The sequence below is a fragment of the Cyprinus carpio genome, unplaced genomic scaffold, assembly GCF_018340385.1.
Source record: "Cyprinus carpio isolate SPL01 unplaced genomic scaffold, ASM1834038v1 S000006527, whole genome shotgun sequence".
Taxonomy (NCBI): domain Eukaryota; kingdom Metazoa; phylum Chordata; class Actinopteri; order Cypriniformes; family Cyprinidae; genus Cyprinus; species Cyprinus carpio.
The window spans coordinates 78,511-92,140 of record NW_024879193.1 but is presented as its reverse complement, the minus strand read 5'-3'; the positions used below and the strand labels follow the sequence as shown (position 1 = coordinate 92,140).

Here is a 13,630-nt window from a genome sequence, read left to right as displayed (position 1 = left end):
TTATGACTTGCTTTTGCTATATATACAGTATATTTACAGTATAAAAAATTATTAATAATAGTTATCATTTTTAACAGAATTTGAATCAACCCAGCAGCAATTTGTAATTCAGAAAGCTTTAAGGCATTCCATTTTTCAGCTGCTTTATAAAAAATAAATACTATTATTAAATGATTATAAATGTTTAAATTATTAAAATTAAATTATATAAAAAATATTAATTATTATAAATGACTTGATCTAAGAGTTAGAGCCCCGTTCACACCAAGAACGATATGCGCACGCGCGTCTGTCTCTTTAAATTCTCGACCTCGAGCAGGATTGCTTCTGATTGGCTGTCGATGTTTGCATCAGCTGGAAAAAAAATAAATAAAATAAAAATCGTTCTGAAAGTGATTCCAACGATATTTTTCCCTGTGCCTTCATCGTTATAGCTGTGGTGTGGACTCTGCTATTCTTTAATATCGAGAAAGATTTTTAGAACTATATCTTTATCGTTATTTTTCTAGTTTTCGTGCTTGTCTTCTCAGTGCGTTCGTTCCTCCGGATCACAAGGTGGCGCACGAAGGCAACGCAAAGCTTGTCTCTCCATTCATGCGGCATCTCCCTTAGTTTACTTCCTGTCCCCACGTGGTGCATGTGCGAAGGAGTGGATACTTACACTTTTTTTAATTAAACTGATTTAAACGTTACACATTTGAAACGTCTTCGCTTGTTTGAGTCGGATCACAGATCAATATGGGCCCGGTAAGATAAGTTAATCCTGTAAATAATACGCAAAACGCAACAACGCGAGTGAGTACAGTTAGGTTAATACTGTTTATCATAATGTACTAGTTTAACCCCTTTAACAGTGTCACTTGAGATTGAACAACCTTGTTTTTATGTATTAGTCAAAACTTTGGCTCGGCAGTACTAGTCTAACCTTTACTGTTTATCATAATGTACTAGTTTAACCCCTTTACAAAATCTTTTCAACCCTGTGTTATTGTTTCATTGTACTATACTAGTTTTATCCCTGATATTATTGTATACTAGCATAAACCCATGCTAGTCAACTCGTATCCGTGTCGTAGACTGTCCATATCACATACTAATAGTTAACTCTGGGGTATTTATAACTTTGAGTAGTTCAGTCATCATTTTATTGTAATATTTTATATCTTGAGAGGGATTCTGTTGTACTAAACCTATATTCAGTTTTAATCTGAACACTTTATTTCTATATGTAAAGTAACTCATTTTATACAGATTTTCAGTTATTGCTGTATTTAAGTAAAAATAGAGCAAAATTATTTAAAATGTAATTTTGATGTAGACTCTCTGATGGAAAACGGTAGTGAAAATCACATTTTGGGATATGATATTATGCAAGCCAGCCTCTGAATTCTGTTTCATCTGTCATATAAAGAGTCATGTCTAATGTATAATTGTAGCATACACTAGCATGCATTATGTAGCTGTGCTTTTATGCATCTTTCACACAAGCTTCCAAAGGGAACAAGAAAAAGAAGCCTAGCTTCAGAAAACTGCTGGAAAACCAGCAATCTGAAAGCTAGAGAAACAAGCTGAAGAATCGTCCGTTTTAAGCAACAGAGCTCAGCTAAGAAATCAACGCAAAGAAACAGCGCGAAAACTTCGGCAGGCCATTACACGATGTCTCCCATAAGACGCCTCAAACCCCTGGAGCGCTATAAGAAGAAACCAGGTGAGGAGAAACGGCTCATATTGAACTCTCATGCCTTGTGTATTAGGATAGTTCTGTAATACTGGATGTATCATAACAGAAGGGGCGGAAGAGGAGGACGAGGAGGAGAGGAGTCTGGAGTCTCTGCCTGTAGACAGATGGACGACGATGACGCTGGAACAGTCAGAGCCATGGCAAAAAAAAGCTTCCTTTCTGACTCGAGACATCTCATCCTGGTAAGCAGCAGCAGCACGCTTAAAAACATTTATTTCTCTCTGTAGACTCTATGCATAATCGGTCCGCTGATACGGTCTTTGTGATCATATTTGCTCCTCTTCTTCTTTTGCAGCACTCCAGTACATGCCAAAAAAGCGCAAGTCCGAGCAGCCGGTGAAGAAGTATGAGAAGATGCCCAGGAAGATGCAGCAGAGGAAGAGAAGGAGCTCATCCATCTGCTTGCCCATCAAAGACAAGAGCGGGCCTGATCCCTCAGTGTGTGTGTGTCACGTGACTTTCAGTGAATGCTGGGGAGGATTTGGTGTGTGGTGTGGTGTGTGTGTGTGTGTGTGTGTGGTGTCACGGTGACTTTCAGTGAATGCTGGGAAGGATTTGGGTTAAGTTTTGTCTGTATTGTTTCCTCTAGTTTTGTGCCGGAGGCAGAGGTGAAGAGGAGGAAAGCCCGTCGACCAAGATGAGTTAATCAAGGTTGGTGTGGATTTTCTTGTATTTTTTTCAAATGCAACCTTGAAATGGCTTTTCCTCTCAAAGGGTTGTGTTTTCTGAAAGTGCTGTGGTAGTTTCGTTGCCATGAAATTTCCAAACTCGAATCCTTTTTTGATTGCACTATATTAGGTTTTATTTTTTAATCATTTAGCTACACCATTTGCATGTTCATAGTTCTCTGATGTGGGTTATCGGTTACATGTCATGCAGGTTTTATTACACGTATTATTAGGACAATATCTACAGTACAGGTCAAAAGTTTGGAAACATATACTATTTTTAATGTGTTTTTGAAAGAAGTCTCTTCTGCTCATCAAGCCTGCATTTATTTGAATCAAAAATACAGAAAAAACAGTAATATTGTGAAATATTATTACAACTTAAAATAATAGTTTTCTATTTGAATATACTTTAAAAAAATAATTTATTCCCTGTGATGCAAAGCTGAATTTTCAGCATCATTACTCCAGCCTTCAGTGTCACATGTAACATCCAGTCTATCACATGATCATTTAGAAATTCATTCTAATATTCTGATTTATTATGAGTGTTGGAAACAGTTTGCTGTCTAATATATTTGAGGAATACAAGGTTAAAACGACTGCATTTATTGTCAAAAAAAAAAAAATTCTAATAATAATATATTATAATAATATATTTCTTTACTATCACTTTTTATCAATTTAAACACATCCTTGCTGAATAAAAGTATGATTTTATTTAAAAAAGAAAAAAAAAAAATTACTGACCCAAAAATTACTGACCAGATAGTGTATATTGTTATTACAAAATAGTTATATTTTAAAACATAGCTTCTTTTTTTTTTATTCATCAAAGTATCCTAAAAAGTCTCACATGTTCTGAAAAAATATTAAGCAGCAGAACTGTTTCCAACTTTGATAATGATCATCATATTAGAATGATTTTTAAAGATCATGTGATAATGATCCTAAAAATTCAGCTTTGCATCACAGAAATAAATGATAATTTAAAGTATAATAAATTTAAAAACAATTATTTTAAAATGTAATAATATTACACAATATTAATTTTTTTTTCTGTATTTTTGATCAAATAAATGCAGGCTTGATGAGCAGAAGAAACTTCTTTCAAAAACATTAAAAATAGTAATGTTTCCAAACTTTTGACCTGTACTGTATATATTTTTGATTTTGTTTTAAAAAATATCAGAGGAGGAACCCGAGATCGTTCCACCTGTTAACTCCTCAGGAGCAGCTAGAGCTTCGCGCTCAGAAGCTGACGGAGAAGAAGAAACTGCACATGGCAAGTCTGTCGTCTGCAGTGCTCGCAGGGCAGGATCCACACGTCAATGTAAGACAAAGCCCTTCAACAGTCATCTTCTGGCTTTGATCTGGACTGTGGGCACATGTATTGATGACCTTCCTCCCTGTCGCAGATCAAGAAGCTGAAGGAGTTGAGGGCCATGCTGATGGAGACGACCCCCGTGCGCGCCGTCACGGTCCAGAAAGCTGGTCATGGTGTCCCTCCTGGAGGTGTTTAAGGACATTGTGCCGTCGTATCGAATCCGACCGCTGACGGAAAGAGGAGAAAAGCTGCAAAGGTGCAGTGCCCCACTGTTAAATTAGATTCCCCTTCACCTTTGTGAAAATTGTTGAAGCTATTTTAGTCCAAAACAGCTTTTCTTGAAACTGAGCTGCAAGAGCAATCAGGAAGTGCTTGGGTTTCTGATGACAGACATGAATGCACCGTCACATTTCTGGCTAAACACTTTGGGCTCCCACATGTGCTTATGAAAAAATATCTCAGAGTATGGTTTTAGGAGGTCTTCAATTTGGAGAATTGCAAAAAAAAAAATGTAATAGCGATGATTTTATGCACGTTCAAAGTCTCACTGCACTGCACTGTCCACACATTCAGAGCAATTCGCAATCAATCAATATCATACATTTATGGCAAATACTGCTGATGAAATGCATTCTTTACTTTAGTGGTGTTTATATTGTAATATATGAACTTGGTTGTAAGAATGCATATTTGGAATTTCTTTCTGAGTGAGATTTTAAAGCATCAGCGTTTCAAAATAAGAGTCCGGCTGTATAATATAAAAAAAAAAAATTCTGGTCATTGTTGATATTTTTGAGTGCATACTAAGCTGTATTTAACATTTAGCTCAAGGTAAACCCTTGAAGCTTCTTCCTGGACTGCTGCTATTGAACGCTATTATATTATTATATAAGAAATTATATTAGTTGTTTGTCTTTCTTTAAACAAATTATTATTGTATGGGCACAATCCAATATCAATCAATCTCTAATAAGTGTGTGTATTGATATATTACACTACATACATATACTAACATCAGTGAATTTTGAGTTTGCAGTTACCTTTTTGCAAGAATCTGACAAGTTTTGTTTGTCTGAGATTGATTGGATATGTTATAGAGTGTTAAATTTATTCGTGCATGTCTTTAGAAGTCTTCAATATGATTTTAAAAACTGCTGATACCCTGTTTTTCTTTTGAAAAGGTGATGGTTATATTTCAGTCTGAGAAGGCAGTGTTTAGACACATAAAAGCTCAGCAGCAAAAACAGAGCTGATTGTTTTAAACAGTGAGAGTGAAGAATGCTCATCAGAAGGGAACTCTTTGGATACACGGACCCAAAAGAAAACAATATTAGAAAAAAAAATGCAAAGAAATAAATGACCCCATTTAAGCATTTTCTGTTCTTCTCCAGGTGAAAAAAGAGAGAGCGCTGCAGCTGAGGGAGTTTGAGGAGGTCTCGTCAGCCAGTATAAGTTTTAACTTGGAAGATCTGGAACAGACAGTCAAAGGTACATCAAGTGCTCTGTGCTCTTAACCTTCCCATAGAGCCCATTGGTTCTCATCACGGCCATCTGATGCTGTTTCAGACTGGGAAGCAGAAGAAGCAGAAGAGAAGTCAGGCCGTGTTCTCTTTCAGAGTTATAAAGGTCTTGCTGAAGTGGCCATCCGGTGCATCTGTGATCTCCTGGTAGCTCTGCCACACTTCAATTTTCACAACAACATCGTAGTCATGGTGGTGCCTCTGATGCGCGACTCTGTCAAGAAGGTCAGTCTGCTAGCGATATTTGCTGGGAAAGACTCAACATTTGGAGTATTTGCTCATGGTTTGGATGCTGTGGTTTGTGCTCAGGTGTCTGAGATGTGCTGTGGAGCCGTCAGCAAACTGCTGAAGCAGGATAAACTGGGCCAGGCCTCGTTAGCCGTGGTGAAGGTCATCTCAGGCATGGGTCAGTGCAGGAACTACAACGTCAAACCTGAGGTACAAGAGCTCTTAACACTGTCAGTGCTGTACAGAACAGACAGACAAAATGTACATGACAGAACTGATTGAAATGATTGAAAGACAGTTTAAAAAGTTTGAAAGACAGTGCTTTTTTAAAACTTGTGAACAGTTTTGGGCTTTTTTCTTCTTTTCAGAACATGGTCAGATTTTGACTAGTTCTATTTTTTTTTTTTTTTTTTTTTTTTTTTTTTTTTTTTTTTTTTTTTGTTAGGTTAGTGTCATTATTAGTAGTAGTAGTATTATTTTTATTAGTTTTTATTATAAATTTTAAATTTAAATTTACATTTTAAATTAAATTTATGCATTTAGCAGACACTTTTATCCAAAGCGACTTCCAGTGCATTCAGGCTATCAATTTTTACCTATCATGTGTTCCCGGTGAATTGAACCCCCAACCTTGCGCTTGTTAACGCAATGCGCTCTCTACCACTTGAGCTACAGGAGCACACATTATAAAGGTAAATATAATAAAATAATATATTAAAGGCGCTGTATGTAAGATTTTGAACAAAGGCTTCTCTACTAAAGCATAAAAAAAAGTCAGTTTTTCTCTCTTTTGAAAAAATGTGCGTTCAGGGCCGGAATGTTCGGTTTTTTGTTTTGGTTCTGTGTCTGGTGTGACTCCCGCCCACTGTTAGTTAACCCAATTGTATTTCGGCACCCTGGGTTGCCAGTTGGCAGGAAACACAGCGCATTTCGTTTCATTCATCGTCAAGTGCGCTTGTTCCTGTTTGTGACATCAATCTGGCAACCTGCGTCTGTCAAGTCTGAGGAGGAGGAGCCATGTGAAAAAAACCCTCTCCAATATTTTGAATTTGGACTGCAATACCTAGTTCAACCCGACTCGCTGTCAATCCAACATACAGCACCTTTCATACGTATTAAAATTGATATTTTTTTAGAGAGTTCTTGTAACCCTAAAATTATTATTTATGTTTTTATTAATCTTACTTTTACTGTTTTTCATAATAATATTAGTTAAAATTATAGTAATTTTGTTATGTTTTTGTTATTTAATTTTCAGTTAAACCAAATGAAAATGAGATGTTTGGCTTGAAAAATGTAGCTAAAATCTGTTTGTTTTTTTGTATTAAGGTTTACCATACTTTAATTTTAATTTATTACTTAATAAAATATTTTAAAGTATTTATTTCAAGTAATGATACATGTTTTTTATGGTTTTAGTTTTTTGTGTAGCTTTATTAACGCTGGTCTAGAGTTTTGAATTTGGCAACACAAATAATATTTATATAAAAGAAAAAAACCAGGAAAGTAAAGTTTACTATAGTGTAGAGAAGTTGCACACTTCTGATAAATTCTCTGATTCTATTGGCTCACGTCAAACTAAATCTGCAAGGGTCAGAGAGGTATCATTTCTAGACTGTGACTTCAGCCATGTCGTTAAGTTTAATGATGATTTTTGAGTGTTGAATGGCTGATTTTTTTGCTGAGGTGTTGTGCCGTGAACACCCACAGGTGCGGAACTGTCTTCTCTGTCTGAGAATAAAAGAAGTGGAAATGAGGAAAGATACAGAAGATACTGCGCCAAAAAAAGAAGATTCAGGTCCCCTTCAAGGAGAAAAAGCGGCACAAATTTGTCCAGGATGTCTGTGCAGGCGAAGGTTTGAAACTGGGGCTGAGTGTTATTTCACAAAATTGTCATGATTTGAAGTTCTAGGTCAATAATGAGTCTCTTCTGCTCGCCAAGAATGCATTTTATTTGTGTTATAAGAAAGAGTCAAAGAAACAATGACCTGTTAAAAGAACTGTTTTTTTCTATTGGAAATGTATTTAAAATGATAATTCATTCCTGTGGGTCAAAGCTTTCATTTTTTTTAGCTGATCATTGTCCTTCTAGGTCCACCAGCTGTGGACCTTATCAAATCTTCTTTCCGTCCCTCAACAGTGGACGTAAACGGCAGAGGAGAAGCTAACCAGAAAGAGCTTCTAGGAAGCTGAGTCTTCAGAGAGCAAGGACACAGAAAATTAAATTGGTGGAGTCTTGGATGGAGAGGCTCGTGTGTGAATGTGTATTTGCAGGGTCTAAATGTAATGTTGTATTCACCAGTTTGGCCCCATCGTTTTTAAGTATTCGCAGCACGACAGAGACGCGTGAAACATAAGTGTTTCCTTCATCTACTACTCAGAAAAAATTACATGGAGAAAGCTCAGAAGTCCACATCTCTTACCTGCCGCTCCCGTTTTAAGTGAGGGTCTTGCGAGGTAAGAAGCCACATGAAAAATTGTGTAACTGCTTTATTATCGGAGGGTGGTTCTTGCACTGATAATTAAGCGTTCTGGTTGTTACTTTTGGGCATTAACATGCTTCCAAACTGGGTTTTCCTGCAGTTCTGGCTCATTTAGATACCCTGGAGGTTCTTGGTGAGGAATATTGTTCTTCGGTGCTGTTAACTGCCTCATCACATCAGTTGTAAATGTTTCTAACCAGACAGCGCCTGCTCTTCACTCACATTTTAAGCCAACATTAACAAACATCGTCAGCGTTTTGCTTTCCCCTCTGGCCAATATCTGACACGCAAACCCTAACCTGAGGAGCCTTCCAAACTGCATCCTCCATTCCCCACCACCTCACACTCCTTCCCCCACCCAAAGAAAAAAAAGGAGACCAAACCAAAGTCCCCCTCCTCTCGCGGGGGAAGAGACAAAGGTCAGTGGCCGCAAAACAGGCTCTCGCTGGTTTCACACAACATTTTCGTTAAAGTCGGTCCTCCCTGCGCTAAAATACATTGTCTGTTTGCAACAGGTGACAGTCCTCAACATCGCCCTTTGCACAAAATTTACCCTACCACCTTAGTACAAAACCCACTGGCTGACAGCTGCCCATCTAGGTGAGAGGAGCTCCATCTTCTCTTTGTTCTAGCACAAATGCTAGGGACAACTCCGAAATTCTTCTTCTAAAATCCAAGTTTAAACCTTTATTCCTGTGGTGGTAAACGAAAAACAGAAACAAGAATTTTGAGATTTTCCTAACTCTGAGTTTCTAAAAAACTAAAAGTCATAATTGTTAATAATAAAATGCAGAACTGTGAGATAAAAATATTTGGGCCGAATATAGAATTGTGAGAGGAAACAGGTCACAAGTTCTGTGGCAGAAAGAGGTTTCCATAAAAAATGTCCATTAAGATATGATTTTCTACGATTAAAAAAATTCCCAGGCTTGTTTGGGGGACATGATTGCATTTGTGTTGCTGTGTTTTTTGATAAGTTGAAGCTCTGTGGTAGAGCGTTCAGGAAGTGAAGGGTTTGTTTTTGTTCTCTTCTTGAACACATCAGATGGGATTTGTTAAATGTTTTGCCTGCAGTATTCAAAATTTTTTTAAACACAACATTTTCTGTTGTCTTGCATGGGCTGCAGGAGGAAGGAACGAGGACACCTGCGATCTGTGCTGCAGTGTCTGGGACGTCCAAAAATGGCTGACCACGACGCAGGAAGCCAGGTTGACCATCTGCAGAGAGGCGCAGGGCTTCCTGAGAGACTGGAGCACGAAAGCTCACAGTCTGCACCTGCATAGCCTGAACTCCAGGTGTGGAGCATCCTGGCAAAGGGGCCAACAGGGGCGCCTGGATGCACTGTGAGCCGTAACGGCTGCTCGCTCCTTCATCTTTGGTGCTTTCCTGAGCTGAAAATGTGTATGTGAATGAGATATTTTGGGTATTTTTGTGTGGTTTTTGGTGTGTAGAACCGCCTTTCCCCTAAGTGTGACAATCCCTGCTGGATAATTAAATGCAGGGCCAAGCGGTGTGTTATCTGCCAGATCATGGATGTGCCCGAGTACTGCACAAACCCTCAAGAACACGGCCCTGTGGGAGCTTCACTTACTGACAGGGTGGTTCTACAACTCAGGTCCACCGACGAAATCAGATTAAAACATTAAAAAAACACGTAAAGAAACAAAATAGGCGATTGCAACCTTACTGTAAGTTAGGTCCAAAATTGAATTTGTTGAGAGAAGAAAACTTTTTTCAAATTCAGAAGATAAATGTGACATATACATGGTCCCATACCAATGAAACATATTTATCTAAGACATTACAACATGTATTTTCCTCATAACCTCAACAAATTCTTCAAAATGGAATGGTATTCAGAACAGGTATGCAAAAAAAGACTAACTAGCAATGTAAAACCCCACTTACCCGGGCATATAGCAAATTTAAAAAAAAAAAAAAAAACCCAAACAATTATAGTGGCAAGCCTAAATGAATTTATTTGAAAGACAAAGGCTGTAAATCAGTTCTGTTTCTTTGCAAGAGACCACTATCACCCTATGGTGCAGGAAGTTTTTTGCAAGCTCATCTGATGACAGACAGGGCCCTGCTCCTTAAGTGAATGGCTCGCCCGACGCCCCCCAGGTGCATTCTCCAACATGGAGCTCACCATAAACTACGTACAGGCTCGCTGAGTTCAGCCTCTCTTTTTTTTTGTTCGTGTCAGTGGTCTCAGCATAACTATTGAAACCTAGCTAAGATGGAGTGTGACGAAACATGCCACGGGATTTTTTCATGGGCATTCAAATTGGTTTTTTCAGTACCCCTTTCGTGCACTGTTTTGGAGCACTCCAAGACCTAAAACAAACAAACCTGTAAAAGTGTTTAACAGTTTATAGCACATGCAAGCTCTCGACTTGACCTTCCTCCACAACCCTCCTGTTGCAGGAACCCCCCTCAAAGAACAAGGTCTTTCCACAATCAAACTAACAAATGGTTATTAAATAGTTCTGGTCTTGTAGTTTTATAAATCTTCTAAATTAAAAAAATATTTTTATTTCCTCTCAGGTGGTGCGGAAAACATTTCAAACACACTCGGTGATGCTTTTTAAGGATTCTGAGAGCTAAAGACGCTGGATTAAATGGCTTCTCTTCAGAACGAGATACGAGCTGAACGAGTCTAGACTTCACATCACAACAAACACCGCAGGAAACAGCCTTGACTCGCCAATTACGAGCTGAACAGCGTGTTTTGTTTCATTTATGTGTTAATAATAAAATGACACTGTCCAAGAATACATGCAGGTCTTGAGTCTTTGATGGAGCTTGGCTTTGGTCGCTGTGGTCAATGATGTAAAAAGTAACCGTTTCTCACCAAAGCATGGGTTTTCTTTTTCTTTCCTTTTTTTTTCCATCTCAACAACTTTTCCCTCGTATTTATGCATGGCGGGTTATGAATTCAGATGAGTTTCCAGTAAACAAATAACCCAATATGGAACATCACAATACAATTCCAACATTCCTAGATAGAGCTATTAAACTTGTGCTGAAAAGCAACCATCACGAGTAGAAAGGTCAACATGTTTTTGGACTCCCAACAGCATGAGTTCTAGAGTAATTTATCACGAACGAAAATAACAACAGTATTGTGTCCCACACTAAACACTTGCTTGTTCCAAACGCGATGGGAAATATAAGACACATAAAAGACAATGCTGTAGGTGGGACCACAAATAGAAATACACTTCCAAAAGCAACTGGTGCTACGTCACTTAAAAATGTCAAAATATTTACATACTCTTTGAAGCAGTGCTAAAAATCTAAATTACAAAAATTACAAAAAACACTTATACATGAATACAGTACGGACAGGCTGGAGGAACATTCATGGCCTTAAAAATAAATTAATGCAGATTTCATAATTATGTACTCTCGTTCATATGTACACATCTGGAAAAGCACAGCCGACCTGGGCTATAACGTTCAATAAATTATGAAAGATTTCACTTTAAGAAAGAAAATGGACCACTTAAAGTTAAAGAAAACAAAGAAAGGAAAGCTTTAGGTGATTCAACTGCTATGCAGTGATTTAGAAATCACATGAATATATTAAAGCAAAATTTAATTTAACACAAAAAGGGAACTGGCTTTCAATAATTACAGAGGTCATATGGGACATATATCTCTTAATGTATTTATTTTAAATTAAAATATTCCCAAACAAGCACTGCAGTTCCCTGAAAGGATCTCAAGCTCTCCATAAATGCTTAGAGAAAAAAATATTTTGAAAATAAATATTTGCCCTGCTGCTGTCTGCAAAGAGGGAAAATTAACACAAAAACCAAAAAAGTGCAAAAAGAAAAAAATCTATAAAAAATTACTTAAATCTATAATAAATAACATAAATCATAACATTTTAAAAAACAACATTTAAAGGCGTTTCTTTCAAATGCTTGTATTACTGTAATAGATTCGGTAGAGCAGGTGATACCAAGAAAGTACCGACTGCTCAGAAAAAAAATAGCTTGCGTTTTTTTTTTGTGTGCTGTGGCATAAAAGGCAGTGCAGGACTGTGCAATGAAAGCCAATCACATATTAGTAGCTGCTAAACTATGCAGAACAAATCTGCTCTTGCATCTTTCTAAACATCTTGTGCACAATTGCTGTGAACTCGAAACAAATCACTTCAATACTTTTACCTTCAGAAAAGAATAACCGAAAAGTTTGCACAACGTCACATAACTCTGGCTTCGAAAAAACAAAAACAAAAAAAAAACAAAAAAAAAAAAAAAACAAAAAGGATACAGTGTTATACAAACTACCGTGCGGGCGCGAGTCATCTGTTATGCTGCTTGAATTTCACTTCCGCAAATCCAAAAAGGGATGTAAACAAAAGTTTTTAAAAAAAAAATAAGCTTTCCGTAATTAGCTGGGATCCTTCAAAGGTAATGTTGCAACAAAACTACAAATAAAAAAATGAAATGGTATACAGATAGCATACACTACCGGCAGGTACTGTTAATAAAAGGAAAAGAAGTTTAGACAGCAGTGAAAAAAAAGCCTGCCTTCACATCTGCCAATCCCTGTGACCGTGGTTGCCAGCGAGACTGAAAAAAGCCGCTCTTTTCCGACCCCTCAGCACGTAAAGCTCCACTTTCCACCCCGGCCAATCAGGAAATTCTGCACCGACGCAGCTCAGGCGGCCGTCACTAGCCAGTCCTCAGGCTGGACTGTATCTCAGTGAACACTAAGGGTTCTGCTCTGGGTCTGAGGACTCATTTATGGCGCTTCCCCGCCCAGTTGGACGCACGGAGGTTCCAGGGGGGACGGGGGCAGGGGCTCGATCGCCGAGAAAAACCCAAGTTAGCCCTCTGCTATCCCATGCCCTTCCAGCCCCATCGACAGAGACCCTGAAGAAGAGGACCTCATTCACTAAACGATCCTGAAGTTTGATTTCCTGACAGCAGAAGTTCTTACCGTTTGAATCTCAATTAAAAGGAAAACTCTTCCAAAAATATTTGTATGAACATGGTAACGAGGTTGGTAAGAATTTTGAAATGTTTTTTATTTAGGTCCTTGCAGCAAGCTGCAGTTTTTATTTGATCAAAAAATACAGTAATCGTTGTGAAATTTATTACAATATGAATGGTTTTTTCTGTTTGAATACAATTTCAAATGTAATTAATTTCTGTGATGCAATGCTGAATTTTTCAAGCTCTTTAACCTCCAGTTCTTCGTGTAGTTGACATGAATCAAAGAAATTGATGCTGTGAGGAATAGACATGCAGTGTTTTCAGATGTTGTGCCAAAGCTAAATGTTCAATAAGCTGCAAGAATAACAGGCTCATATTCAGTTGCAGCAAAACTGTAGCATCACCAGTGTGGACCCTGATTGAGGTCTATTAAATATTACATGCCATTAATCTTTTTTTTTTTTTTCACTGAGGGAAGTAGAAGACATGAGATTGCTTTTCATTTGATTAATATTTAGTTAATAACAGCAAACCACTAAACATCAGGTAGCACTTTCTCCACAAGCAGTGTCACTCTGCTCAACTGGGATACCACACCAAAATGTTGAAACTATGACTAAATCAAACATAGGAACAGTTCACCCAAAAATGAAAATTTCAATGTTTCTTCTTGGGAACAGATTTAGAGTATAGAATTAAATAAAGAGAAT

At 37.7% G+C, this 13,630-nt stretch overlaps 2 pseudogenes; one reads left to right on the top strand and one right to left on the bottom strand.

The window, feature by feature from the left end:
* The first annotated feature begins 1,047 nt into the window (after nt 1–1,047).
* Nucleotides 1,048–7,677, top strand: LOC122143877 (annotated as a pseudogene).
* Nucleotides 7,678–8,646: 969 nt separating this feature from the next.
* Nucleotides 8,647–13,630, bottom strand: part of LOC122134592 — an 82,472-nt pseudogene continuing 77,488 nt past the window's right edge.